The sequence below is a fragment of the Rhodnius prolixus genome, unplaced genomic scaffold (genome assembly GCF_049639745.1).
Source record: "Rhodnius prolixus isolate KJV_2025 unplaced genomic scaffold, Rpr scaffold_1, whole genome shotgun sequence".
NCBI classification, from domain to species: Eukaryota; Metazoa; Arthropoda; class Insecta; order Hemiptera; family Reduviidae; genus Rhodnius; species Rhodnius prolixus.
The window spans coordinates 63,562,805-63,575,174 of record NW_027411581.1 but is presented as its reverse complement, the minus strand read 5'-3'; the positions used below and the strand labels follow the sequence as shown (position 1 = coordinate 63,575,174).

At 35.8% G+C, this 12,370-nt stretch overlaps 1 protein-coding gene across 6 annotated transcripts in view; it reads right to left on the bottom strand.

Moving 5' to 3' along the window:
• Positions 1-12,370, bottom strand: part of zfh2 (Zn finger homeodomain 2) — a 441,349-nt gene that overhangs the window by 388,460 nt on the left and 40,519 nt on the right. Inside the window, exon 1 of one of the 6 annotated variants that reach the window (XM_074112503.1) lies at positions 3,826-4,245. The exons of the other annotated variants lie outside the window; for them this stretch is intronic. The gene's annotated coding sequence lies outside the window, so the exon portion shown is untranslated. Of the gene's footprint in view, positions 1-3,825; positions 4,246-12,370 lie in introns of those variants that run through there. 6 annotated transcript variants of the gene reach the window in all.

Genomic DNA, 12,370 nt, shown 5'->3' with positions numbered 1-12,370 from the left:
GGCTTTACGTCCAACTACCAAATTAGGTGTCGTGGATGGAGGCAATTAGCAAACATACTTTACTGTAAATTTCTTTTATTAACCATTAAATAAAATGCAAGGCCTAGAGACCGGGAATCGAACCCACAAAACCAACAATACATCTTAGCATTGCGGGTCTAGCCTATAACCGCTCGGCTATCGTGGCGTCTTTTTCTTTATTTTTCGTTAAAATTTCGTTCCTAACAACTTCTTCATTGTCAGAGCTGATGTTAACTAAATAACATTGCACGTAGATTATACATTTAAATTATACTTTAACATTTATTTTATTTTGCACATGACTGCTGGTTAGAAACTTCAAAATAACATCAAGCGTTCACACTAAATCTTGAAGATAAACTATTTTTTTTTTGGTCGAAAGCTTGACGGGAATTACTCTTAACCATTCGGATAAATTTCAAATATTAAAATTTGTAAAATAATAATAATCATACTACTAAAGATTGAGCCAAATACGACTAGCCAATGATTAAACGACTTAAATTACAGGTTTTTTTTTACTCGGTATTGAACCCACGAAACCCAAATGAGCACCATAATGTAGTTATTATGGGTGATAAAGGAATATAGAGCTATCTGGGCTTATATTGGTGAGCTATGTTAGACCCGCTGGTAGTAGGTAAAAACGGACGATTTGTCTACGTCATTCACTTTATTGAGAGGTTGTGACGTCATAAAAAGAGTTTTATGGCTAAACAAAAGTCTTTCTTTCTTTTTTTTTTTTCTTTAATTTTTTCGGGGGGTGGTATTCACTTTATTACGGCTTTATTAATTTATTTATTTTGACAAATGTGTTTGTATCAAGTTTAAAGGAGAAGAAGGAAACAAAGTTGTATCCCAAGGTTAGATGAAATTAAATCAGGATCAGTTTGCCACGTCTTTTCTCACTTGTAGAGGACAGAGGATACCTATTTTATCAGGAGTGTTGTTGTTGTTGCTCAAGCTATCCCATCCTAGGAACACGAACTCAATACACTGAACAGTTTCAAAGCCACTTATTATAATCAACAGTAGAAGGCAATTTGGCAATGTAAGCCTGTTTCTGAAAACAGGCGTACAGGCAGGCAGACTTTAGCCTATTTCTTCACCGTGATTACTAGAACACTCCCAGGTGAAGACTTAACAACGTGTAAAGCATTGAACGACAGATTCCCGCGGGATATCTGCAAGGGGCATTCATGAATCCGCTACTCTTCAATCTCTATTGCTCAGACATTCCAGAGTCTCCTTCCACAATGGACGCAGACGATAGATAATAGCCTCCTTCAACAAAGACAATAACCAATGCTCTACTAAGTATACAAACATCTGTAGACATTGTATCAAACTAGTTTCAATGATGGAAGCTAAAGCTGAATACTTCTAAAACGGATTTCCCTTCCTTGGTAGGTTCCGTGATGTCTGTCAAAATTCCAGGAAATTCTTTGGAAACAAAAGGATCAAGGAGTGCCGTGATCTCTACCTTGGCCGTAATCCTTGATACTAAAACTCACCTGTGAGACTGCACCATCATCACAAAACTACAACTGAAACAGTTAGTACCCACTAATTAACAGAAACACTCCAGTATAGTTCTACAAGACACTCCTTAGACCACTTTTAACATAATGTCCTGCCCAGTCTAGATTACAGCAGCTACCAACAACACACTGGCTTGAAAAGACCTGCAGACTTTTTCCAAAATAAAGTACAACGGAAAATAGCCAGTGAACGCTTCCCATGGGTCTTACTAGGAGCACCCATATACCCAGGCCATTCACACTCGCATGACCAAACTAACGGACAACTTCTTCCATTCACATCTCAGCACCACACTTGGCGAGCCCAACAGGCTTTTCAAGAAGACTAAAAACTAAGACTGTATCAAGGACCAATAGAGAATCAAGAACTTTACCTAATAGAAGTAAGAATCACAAACTGTGAAGCTTTCAGTCAGTTGACCCGTCATTAATTAACAAAGCGCAACATTCTAAATGCATCCAGTAATGGAGCCAACTTTTGCAATAAATTCTAAATTAATATAAAAAATATAAAAAGCATGGACATTCTAAAAATAATTAAAAAATAAAATAATCTAATAATTAACTTTTAAAAAAATTAATTAACTAAAAAAGTTTTTGTAATAATTTATTAATATAAAGAATGTTAATGTAAGAGAAACTAAAAACCTTTTTTAACACAAATTTTTTAATTTAAAACCAAAATTAGATTAATTGTTTATTATACATAATTGACCTAGTTGTAATCAAATAGGTAATCTGATATCATTGATTGTAACGTTTTGTAATTTTAGTACTAATTATTAATGAGTGCCTACTTTACAGCCAAAACAAATATGAATGGTAAAAAAATAAATAAAAATAATTGTTTATAAAAAAAAACTCATTATATCATTTAATTACAAAAACAAAAAAGAATTACTTTATTACGGATTGATTACTTTATTGTTTACTTTATTAAAAGTTATTAATAAAAAAAAAAATATGTTTAGAATGCAGTTTAATTAGATGATTGTAATTTAAGTAAGACTTGTTTATTATGAAATGGATTTGTTAAAAAAAATAAGTGGAAACTTGCCGTTTCCTGTTTTTTTGGTGAGGAGGAGGGGGAGGAGGGTTTTGTTGGTGTGAATTGTTAATTAATTTTTTTTTTGGTAGCTTCGTAAAGAATTATTGGTAACATTTTCGGATTTTTTGTTTTACTTTACACCGGATATAAACGTGCTTTATCCTTGATGTTCATACACTTTGGTCACTTCTAGTATAACTGCCGTGGGTAACCGTGTGGGATAGTTTAGATTCAATTTGATTATTATGTTTAGGTAAAGCAAGTTTGGATCTTGACAAACCGGAAATGCAGTGGGGTGTTTTTTAAGTAGCTGTGTTTTTAATATGCTTCTAGTTTTTGAAGGGCTAAATTTTTTGTAAATTTAATTACTAACTAAAATAATGGCTAACATTAAACGAGTTGATTAAATTCAAATTTATGACCTGAAGTACGGAATTGTGAAAGTGTTTTCCACTTTTCTATATATATATTTTTCTCCCCCCCCCCCCGGAAACAACTTAATATCTTTAAATATATTAAATAATATTTTTTATTCTTTCTGAGAAAATTCAATTTAGGACCCACTGACATTCACACTGAAATGGTCAACATTTTGCCGCCCTACGTAATCAGAATTAAATGTGCTGCTGAAAAGGAAATCACAAGACTGGAAGTGGGGTATATCTTGTCCTGATTTGTTTTTAACTTTGCATTTTTCAATTTAAGGTCAATTGAATTTAAGAATGAGTTCTTAGAATGGGACATAACAAGCCTCAAAAGTATTTTTTTTTATAAACATTTAGTAAAGATTCCGAGTAAAAAAAAAAAAAAAAAAAATGTTTATCTAGATAGCAGTTAGAAAAAGTCACGTGAGGGCTGTCAGCTGATTTTATGATTTATAAAAACTTAAAATTAATCAATTTTTCTAGTTTTAGACCCCCACAAAATTCATTTATGTTTTCTTGGAAAATAATTCTGGTTCAAGCAGTTTACTTAATTTTAAATTTTCATATGTACTTTGTATTATTTCTTTCTTCGAATAATAAAAACGTAAGATCACCTTATCTGATCAGCTGATACAAAGCTGTTTGTTATTATTTGTGAAAGCCGTATGTGGGAATCAGCTGTTCAGGTTTATAAAAAAAAAAAGAAGCGACCCTAACAACAAAAGAGGGAAGTAAGTTATATAGATAACCTATACACAGAGGGGTTTATTACGGTTGTTGGTGTACTCACTTAGGTTTTTTTTGAGGGGAAGAAGTACGGAGTTGTGATCCTCTTCTTTGTGGATTCACTTCCTTTATTTATTTATTTATTAATTTATTTTTTAACCCCTTTATTTTTTAATTATTTATTATAAAAACAAAACAAACAAAAAAAACAAAAATTTTTGTTGTTCCACCGTTAAAATGTGTTCAAACACCACACTGTTTTTAACAATTGATTTTTTAATTTCTTCATTTTTTATAATATTAACAAACGGAACGGCACAAAGTTAATTATTTATTTATTTATTTATTTTTTACGAACCAAAATAAATAAACCATAAGAGTAAATAAGAGAGCACAGGTTGTAGGAGAATAGCGTGTAGCCGATATACTTGCGAGAGATGTGTGCCACGTCTCCAACGACTCCGTGTACAACACTAAATTAAAGCTGCTCCTTCTCCTCGAAAGAGCGCAAGCCATATAGCCTGGCCCTGTAGTCTGTCTCGCTTTAGCATCCAATGCCGCCCATCTAGCTATCTCAGTCTAGCTGGTGTGGTGGATACTCTTGGCGTGGTGTTGGTAGTGGGGGGCGGGACGGGTGTCCTAGGTGGGGGCGGCGGTTATATTCCTCACCACCTCCAAATACCAACACCTAGACATTATATGCTCGTGTCTAGGATTACACATACACACAGAGACTAATGTTTATACATACACACATATTGGGCACCACACACAAACACAAACACAAACACACACACACACACACACACACACACACACAGACTTAAAGAGAGGTGAAGATGTAGCCAGTGTGTTAGTCTCAGCTGTGTGAGGATGGGTGGGTGGAGTGGATGGGTGAGTAATTAATGTGGTCGGTCACGTGATCCAGCTGGCTGACCAATGGGACGCTCCGTCTCCTCCTACTAGTCCACGGACGCTGTTTTGCTGCGCTCTCTCATTCACTCTCTCTTTCTCGCGACTTCTCCCGCGCGCGCCAACAACACCGTCTTTGCCCCTCCTCCTCCTCCTCTCATCTCTTTATACAATTTGCTCGCCCTCGCAGTAAGCGCGAAAATATTCACTAAATCCGCCCAAAACGTTTTCTATGCAATGTAACATATATAGGATTTCCTTAGTTCCTACTTTTTTTTTTAAATGCAATATCACCATGGAATTGTGGGTATCCAGAATCATGGGATACAGCAGTACAGATTTTGTCTTTTTCTGGAAACATTTTCTGGCTTACCAATTAGTTATTTTGTATTTTCTTAAATTTATTAAGTTATCTACAATCTGTATATACATACACTGGAGTCTCGGTTATCCGTCATGACCGGGACCGGACACGTGACGGATAGTCGAATAGACGGATAACGGAAAAAAACAAGAAAATTTCCAGATTCTTTTGTGTAACGTGTATAAAACTTTGTATTAACTGATATACATATTTTATACGTTTATACGCTTAAGCCTTAAAGATCAGGTATCTTTCATTATTCAATTCATTCTATTGTGTATTAAAATTAATGAATACAATGTCTGCAGTTTTCTGGGCGGTTTATACTGAGGACAGTGACGGTTAATTGGAATAGACGGATAAAAGGGTGACGGATAACCGAGACTCCACTGTATATATCGTACAATAAGTAAATCTGGAAACACTAAGATTAATTGGTACGTGAAGAGCAGGAGGAGAGAAACTACCCTGTGGCAGCACGCTCTATGGGATGTAATTAGGTCTTCAGACTGCGAGGAAGTCGCGAGACCACTGGCGATTCAGTCTGCGAAGAGGATTGTCAGAGGAGGCGAGAGACAGTACGTACAAGAGGATTGGAGCAAGTGAAGAGAGCAGTAATGGAATTCAATTAGTTATTTAAAATAATCTTTCAGCAGTAGGTAATTTTTCACTGCGATAATGAAACGTTCTGAAAAAAAAAATATATATTCACTACTTCATTAATAAAAAATGTCTCAGGATGAAATTGCACTATGGTGGTCATATCATTTCAGCAAGTATACAAAAGTTGAAAAGGAAAAGAAGTTGCAAAAGTGCCCATAACTTCAGTGGAGGACACCTGTAAGGACAAGGTGAAGCACATCACTTCTTGCTAAAAGTTCAGACTTCTGTAGGGGAAGTGGGTGCATTACAGATTACAGATTACAGATTACAGCCACCATTCTGTGGCTTCATACAATGATGTCCACGAAGTGATGCAATAGAGAACTGTGGAAAGTACCAGGTTTTGTGAAAAAAACTATGTGTTCCTCGAAGCCTGTAGGAGGTGTCTAAAGGTAAAAAAATGGACTCCTGGAATGAACTGTGGAAGGGAATAGCTAAGTGGTTAATGTATTGGATTCCCGCGTGCAGGTCCAGCAAGTTGGCCGTAGATTTTTCTCTTTTACAGTAAAGTAATCGCCAAGGCGGGGCTTACCGTCCAACTACCTAATTAGATGTCTTGGTTAGGGGCCGGAAGCTCCTTTTCTAACAAATAAAAATTAGTCATACGCAGGATTCGATCTCGGGGATCTCACACTTACAAAGCCACACTCTTGACCACTACAATCTACCCTGATATTAATTACATTATAGAGAATCAAAATGAGCAAATATAAACTCCCAGATAAATAATGAGGAATTTTAGTAACATTCTTAAAAACCAGAAATGCAACCGAGCATTGCGGGATAGTAGATTCTAGAACAAACTCCTCCGTTTTATTAAAAATGAAAAGGTTTGTTTAACGATATATTTATTAAAATGATCAATACCTCGATCGATAGAGCTGCGATAATTACAGAATTAGTATTGAAGAATACTAATTACTAAAAACGATTCCAAATTTATAAAATTATTCCTAGAAATGCAGATTGTAAGAAAGAGAAAGAGAGACTGAGAAATGAAAAAAGAGAGCAAGATTTTTTATTGGGGGTTTGTTTGTTGGTTCGATATAAATTGAGCCCTTCAATGACCTTGGGACCTGTCCTAGATCTACCGGCTCTTAGCCTCCCTTTGACCTATAAATATACTGACCTTACCCAATGTTTCTCTCGTGCCGTAAATCTACTGACTTTTTTTTCTTTTTGGAGCATAGCCTAAAATTTTTTATTTACAGAATCAGATTTCGCTTCAGATTTGGGAAGATATTTAAATAATTGATAAATTAATAAATGACCAAATTAAAACCCACCCAAAAAATGGTCCGAATATAAAATAAATAATCAAAATATCTCTAATTCTTATTAAAAATTAATAAATAAATTTACTAAAATAGGAAAATATTAATTAAGTTACATTAATTTAAATTAGTATTAAATATTTTTGGGTTCAAGTTTTATTCCCATTTATATACTCATCTAACTTATGCACCTTAGAGTGGATTCGAACCAATTAAACTTCATTTTGCAACATGTTCCTAATGATTTCCCAGTAAACTTTGCTAGTAGCATTTTCAACTGCTATTATTGCATGCAAATCTTCAAAATGGTATGGGAGATGCATTATTACTTACGAACTTTGATTGTATCACTAATAAATAATTTTATTTTAGGCGCCACGGTAGCCGAGCGGTTATAGGCTAACCCGCAAAGCTAAGATGTATTGTTGGTTTAGTGGGTTCGATTCTCTCGGTCTCTAGGCCTTGGATTTTATTTAATGGTTAATATGAGAAATTTATAGTAAAGTATGTTAGGCGGTTATAGGCTAGACCCGCAAAGCTGAGATGTATTGTTGGTTTAGTGGGTTCGATTCCCCCTGGTCTAGGCTTTGGATTTTTTTTAAAAAGATATTGAAATTATTGAATAACTAAAGATAAGCACCAAGTATGTTAAATCATGTTTAGACTGGTTAAAAAAAAGCTATAATAAGAGAGCGAAACTGCGAAAGTTATGAAAGACATTTTTCAGTGAGAGACGATAATTGAGAGTGGCTCGGAGATTTTCTAGTCCGAATGCGCGGATCATGGAAAAGAAGAAAGATTGTAAAAGTAGGACTAAAGCAGGCTGAACAGGACTTGATGTGATGCAGCTCTTTATTCAAGGCTGCAACCAGGGAACTATGGTATTAAATATGTGAGCAAAGTAAATGTACGGTATTCATTAGAAGGAAATTTTCTTTTGCCAGAAAAAAACGCTTAAATAAATAGATATTTAAATAAAATGAAATACCAGCCATCTCTAACCTGAGAGTTAAATTGAAAAAGCCCATTAGATCTGTAGCCGCTGGCTAGTAGATCTCATCTACATACAGTCGGTATTGGAAACTTGTAGCCGATACAGTTCCCTTGTTTACATTTCCAAGGTGGAGGCTAGTGAGGATGCGCCGTACTAATTAAACTCCATGTAAATGAGTTTGTCTCTGTTGAGTGGGCGGAGCCACGCCTGCTCAGTCATCAACAATTAACGACACAATCTGCATCCAGGGTTGCCACACTCTTGCTGGCTAAATTAACACACCCACCTAAAATTTCACTCTGATACATTTTTGCCTAGAAGCGGAAATTAGAATGGGTTCTTTCTAAAAAAAAAATAGAAATAGAAATACTATCACTGACGAACTTTAATTTTACTTGATTTCTATTTTTTCTTACTCTGCTACACAGTAAGAGGAAGTACTGTAATCGTGCGGATTTTTTTAGATTTAATTTACGCCAGAAATATCCGTTTGTAAAACTGCCTTTGGCTGGAGCATTTTTCTAAATATATCATAACGATACGGTTAGTAATAAATACTTCGAAGATTGAGAAAAAACAAAGTAAAGTAAAGTAATGCCTATTTTTTCAGGCAGTCTTCACGTCCAACTTCCGATTAGGTATCATGGACCAGGGAGACTAACAAACATATTTTACTCAAAATTAAAGCATTAAATAAAACCCAAGGCCTAGTGACCGGGAATCGAACCCATTAAACCAACAATACATCTTAGCATTGCGGGTCTAGCCTACTATAACCGCCTAGCATACTTTACTATAAATTTCTCATATTAACCAATAAATAAAATCCAAGGCATAGACCCCGGGAATCGAACCCACTAAATCAACAATACATCTTAGCTTTGCGGGTCTAGCCTACAACCGCCTAACATACTTTACTATAAAGTTCTCAAATTAACCATTAAATAAAATTCAAGGCCTAGAACTGGAATCGAATCCACTAAACCAACAATACATCTTAGCTTTGCGGGACTAGCCTATAACCGCTCGGCTATCGTGGCGCCTACGCTTAGAAGAAACAAACGTTGAAGTCATTAATTATCTAAAGAAGAGTATATAATTAATATATTCTTTTCGGGGAAAAACCCGCACGACATTCTTTTACTCCAATTCTCGAGTTTGTGACTTACAGGTATATTTTAACTTAGACTTCAAAATGCGCCATACGTTCTTTCCTAATTAAAAACTTTTCATACCTAAATACAACCTTTTTTGTGAGAAAATTTAGGAAAAAAATTGCAGAAACGTGGAAAATCCCTTGATAAGTAGAACTTCCGGTAGTTTTTTTTAACATTTATCAGCTATTTACAATATAGAGCACGCAAAGTCGTGCATTTTACGGAAATAGCACTTTAGAGGGAAGAATTGCTAACCCATCTCTCCACAGTGTCTCTTTAATCGAATTACCCTGGAAAATTTTGTCAGCCACCATCAGCGTACAATATGTGTAAGTAGTTTAAAGGAAATCTTTGGAGCTCTTTTTTTGATAGAATCTCAAAAAAAAAAAAATTGAAAAATCCATTCAGTAAGCGGTTAAGAGGTACAGCTACAAACAGAGACCATTTCCGGAATACCACTGTCTTTCACTTAGCACCTCAAAAGGGTACTTCCCGTGGAAATTTAAAACAAAACTAATTCGTCTCGATTGCAATACTTTTCTAACCTAATTGACCGGAAGTGAAGCTACACTGATTCCTTCTCTCTAAATAAGTGGGGGCAGATAATGTACTAATCGAAACTAAGTGGCTTACGTCTTTTGGTACAAAAACTGAGGCCAGCTCATTGTGTGGGGCTACAAAGTACGCGGCCATTTTAAGAGTGTTCAGTAGACGCTGCCGACAAGGTAGTTACTCCGTCGGAAAAGATGAATCGCTGGCCACAAACAGGCTTAGTATTCATTTACGGTGGGTAAAATATCCATAATATAAGTGTACTTAAAGGAGTATAAATACAATGAAATATGATCACCAGATTTATTAGGCAAAAATAATGAATAATCCTAGGAGTTAGCATTGCGTGAACTATATAGTGGGAGGATTTCTTACATTATAAAGGTATTCCCAGTAATTACATTACGGGAGTCCCCCATTCTCTCTCTGTCTTGGGATGAAATTTCCCTTACGTAGAAAGCTATCCACCACCACCCTTGGACTGGTGCCTAAGCGCTATCAGGGGCACTTAAATAAGCGGGGCCCCAATATACTTAATGACTTGTAATGAATTCATCACCATCCCTAGTTCATGAAGCCCCACCCCAGCTTTATGCATATTCATTCTTTGTTCTTTACGCAGTAGCTCTCTTTTAGTAAAGGAGACTTATCAACCAACAACCATTTCGTGTTCAGATAAAAATCATTAATGATTCAGTAACAACTAACTACATCTAGAAAGAGAGAGAGAATATTCTACCACTTAAATTCATCTTTGTTTTAACCATCAAAATGCACGAAACTCCCAAAAATAATTTTTTTTTTAATTTTTTTAATTCACTATTAAAGTAGAGATTTCATTCGAATTACAATTAAACCAGAAAATTGTAGACTTTTTAAAAAAAATCGTCGATTTAAACAATCAACAATTAGATTAACCTGACCCAATCCCTGAGTATGTAGGTATTTTGAAAGCAGAGGCACTGGCAAGTATAGGGTACGGAAGGTTCCGAGAACATGCTGGCCAAGAAGGGCTAATTAAGGCAGGTTACTACACTCTCACACACTACTGCAATTAGAAAATGCTTACGTGTTAATTTTCCGGTTTAAGTTTCCACCAGAACCTAGTTTTCCTCTACAGGAACCATTTGAATATTATTTACAGTTTTGTATACAACAGAAAACACAGAAAAATTAAACGTGTTGCAATAATGGAGCCACGGTAGCCGCGAGGGGTTCTAGGCTAGACCCGCAAAGCTCAGATGTATTGTTGATTTAGAGGGTTTGATTCCCCCCCGGTCTAGGTTTTGGATTTTCTTTAATAGTTAATTTGAGAAATTTATAGTAAAGTATGTTAGGCGGTTAGAGGCTAGACCCGCAAAGCTAAGATGTATTGTTGGTTTAGTGGGTTCGATTCCCCCGGTCTAGGCCTTGGATTTTATTTAATGTTTAATTTGATAAATTTATAGTAAAGTATGTTAGGCGGTTAGAGGCTAGACCCGCAAAGCTAAGATGTATTGTTGGTTTAGTGGGTTCGATTCCCCCGGTCTAGGCCTTGGATTTTATTTAATGTTTAATTTGATAAATTTACAGTAAAGTATGTTAGGCGGTTAGAGGCTAGACCCGCAAAGCTAAGATGTATTGTTGGTTTAGTGGGTTCGATTCCTCCAGTCTAGGCCTTGGATTTTATTTAATGGTTAATTTGATAAATTTATAATAAAATAAGTTAGGAAGTTATAGGCTAGACCCGCAATGCTAAGATGTATTGTTGGTTTAGTGGGTTCGATTCCCCCGGTCTAGGCCTTGGATTTTATTTAATGTTTAATTTGATAAATTTATAGTAAAGTATGTTAGGCGGTTAGAGGCTAGACCCGCAAAGCTAAGATGTATTGTTGGTTTAGTGGTCTAACCTTTGGTCTAACCACGTCAAGTAGTTCGGCCTAACTTTTTGGACGGCTAACCGATCTTCTCTAGTCACGTTCTGGATAAAGTGAATTCTGGAAATCTGACTACAAGACTACTTGTCATCCTTTTACTCTCAACTGAAAGATGTCTGTGCAGAACAAACTCCTCATCCACTTCAGGTGATCATCAGGCTGACGTTACTCATGACCTGCTGCTCCGCCTTTAGTAGCACATCAAGAAACTACACCAGACTACACAGAACGAATTCCTCAGACTTGCGACTGACGCTCTTCGACGTACTAGGAATCGACTCCCTCCATGAGATAGTTTCCATAATCCCCGTACACTACTTTTTCCTAAAACCGTCCACTGAAACTCCAGCGATACTTCCATTCCCTACACACCCGAAACAAACATGTCCATCTCTAAATTGCTTCTTTAGCTGCTGCTTTTTAGAAAAAAGCTTTGCCTTTTCTTTCCTGCTGAACATGCCTTTTTTTTAAACTTTCCCAGAAAAATGACATCATTGAACCATCCTAAATGTACTCAGTGGGTGGCATTCAACTTCCAGTTTTTGATATTAAAGTATTAACTTTTATTTTTCGATGTGGTTCAAGCTGAGCTTATTATTTTTGGTAAAAATGCTTTAAACGTTGAGTCTGACTAGCGTTTTTTTTTTCGTCCTATCCTGTAATTTATTGTTTCGACCAAATTTCTAGCAAATGCAATTACTCGAAGCGATTATTTCTGTTTTTATTTTATTGTAAAGAAAAGCGTAGAAAATTTGTGAAAATTAGTGTTAAGCAAAG